At 37.5% G+C, this 2,411-nt stretch overlaps 1 non-coding gene across 1 annotated transcript; it reads left to right on the top strand.

Annotated features, from left to right (window-relative positions):
- The first annotated feature begins 669 nt into the window (after positions 1 to 669).
- On the top strand, positions 670 to 776 carry LOC141716534 (small nucleolar RNA R71). Its single transcript, XR_012573240.1, has one exon. It is a non-coding gene; the product is annotated as a small nucleolar RNA R71 (small nucleolar RNA).
- Positions 777 to 2,411: the final 1,635 nt, after the last annotated feature.

Below are 2,411 nucleotides of genomic sequence, written 5' to 3'. Positions count from 1 at the left end.
CTAATTTGATTCTCCAGAGTCTTGATAGAAACCGCTTGGCTCATGCATATGAGCCTCAACTCCTCCAATTCAGATTTTCCATTAGATTGACTTGTACTTCCATACGGTAGTTCTTGAAGTTGGAGTTGTTGTCTTGGTGCATATTGCGGTTGTTGAAAACCAGGAGGGTTGAATTGCCTTGCTGCATACTGCTGATAAGGCAGTTGCACGACATTCTGATTGTTGTTCTAGCTAAAGTTTGGATGATTGCGGTTGTTGGGATGATAAGTGGTTGGAACTGGTTGCTGCAACCTCTGAAAGTTGCTTACAAACTGAGTTGATTCACTAGAAATAGAACACTTCTCAGTTTCATGTGCACCTACACAAAGCTCACAAACACTTGTGATCTGATTAACTCCATAATTAGCCAAATAATCCACCTTCATCGTTAAAGCCTTAAGTTGAGCAGCTATAGCAGTAGTTGTGTCCACCTCCAGAATTCCTGCTACCTTGCCTTGAGGTAGTCTCAGAATTGGGTTCTGGTATTCATTACCAGCCATCAGTTCAATCAACTTATAAGCTTCATCGTAGCTCTTAGCCTATAAGGCTCCATGTGATGCTGCATCGAGCATGGGTCTAGACTGTGCTCCCAAACCATTATAAAAGCAGTTGATAATCATCCAGCCAGGAATCCCATGATGAGGGCACTTCATAAGTATCACCTTATAACACTCCCAAGCTTCACATAAAGACTCTCCTGATTGTTGCGCAAATTGAGTTAGAGCGTTCCTGATTGCAGTTGTCTTTGCCATAGGGAAGAATTTAGTATAAGAAACTTTTGAGCAAGATCTTCCCAAATAGTGATAGAACCTGCTGGTAGAGAATGTAACCAGTACTTAGCTTTATCCCTCAGAGAGAATGGGAAAAGCCTCAGCTTTATAGCATCTTCAGAAATATTGTTGAACTAGAAAGTGCGGTCGATCTCGATGAAATCTCTAATGTGCATGTTGGGATCTTCTGTTGGAGAACTCCCAAACTGGACTAAATTCTGAACCATTAGAATCGTGCTAGACTTGATTTCAAAAGTATTAGCCGCGATGCATGGTCTGACAATGCTAGATTGAATGTCATTAATCTTCGGTTGGGAAAAACCCATCAAAGCCTTCAGATTCGGTGCTGGTTCTCCCATTGCAACAAAAACTTCTTATTCAACTTTTTCCTCGACAAAGACTCCTTCTTCAAGAACTTCTTTTTCCTTATGAGATTGAGAACGCGTTCGCATACATGCTCTCTAGAGTACCTGAAACATAACAAGTACTCTTGTAAGTAAGATATCAGAGTCAGTGAACTTCAACGACCACTGATGTCAAGCACATAAACTAAATTAAACACCGAGTCCCCAACAACGGCGCCAAAAACTTGTTAGGGGAAAAACACGCGCTAAAATTACATGCAAGTATACGCGTTCGCAAGTAGTATAAGATATAAATCAGATTTTTACCCACGTAGACTCTTTTTTGTTAACTTAAGTTTATGAACCTATGCAATTATAGTATGGATATCGCTCAATGCTAAGACCATAACAAGTTGAGATGTTTATAACTAAAATTAAACTAACATGCAATTAACTAAGAATAAAAGTGATTGAATTAACTATATGAGACTAACATGGGATTTTAACTTCATTAAATACTTCCTTCAAAGTCATTGTTCTCAACCTTACCATGCAATGTGATGACAACTAATCAGATAACACGAAACTAGTAAACGCCAACTTTCGTTGTACGAATACCCTACTACCAGACATTCACAAAAGAGATAGAAGACGAATAGACACCAATTATGTTGAGCCCTTATATATCTATAGAATTTGACAACATAAAGGTTTAATGAACAAGTTATCTATCATGATTACACAGGGCAAGTAAGATGATTAAAATTACCTACGAATCATGCATAACAAATACATGAACCTATGCTAGCATGGCAAGTTCTAAATCTCTATATTCACTTTCGCTTCAATAGAGAATAATACGCTATCTTATATGTTAGCTACACACATAATACGAATAAGCACAACCAATACTAGGATATCATATAATCACCACACTTAGGCATCAAAACAATTAACTATAGAAATCCATAAGTAAATCCGTCAGAACCCCATGATAATGATTAGTTCATAACCGAACTCATCGTCACCATGGGTTCCAATGAAATCATGGTAAATAAACTAAGATAAACTAGATCTGAAATAACTGAATAATAATAACAAACTATGTTAACAAGAGTATTAGGTTCAAACAACAAAGAAAACAAGCATCCAAAAGTACAACTTAAGCAAAGAATCACAAGTAAAACAAGATCTTCTTCTCCTTCGTTGTAATGTGCTATTAGGTCTTCTTGCTGCTATCTCCTTGCTCTTTTATCTG

Source organism: Apium graveolens, chromosome 3 (genome assembly GCF_009905375.1).
Source record: "Apium graveolens cultivar Ventura chromosome 3, ASM990537v1, whole genome shotgun sequence".
Lineage (NCBI taxonomy): Eukaryota > Viridiplantae > Streptophyta > Magnoliopsida > Apiales > Apiaceae > Apium > Apium graveolens.
The sequence above is the reverse complement of the archived record's forward strand: the minus strand, read 5'-3'. Positions and strand labels throughout refer to the sequence as shown.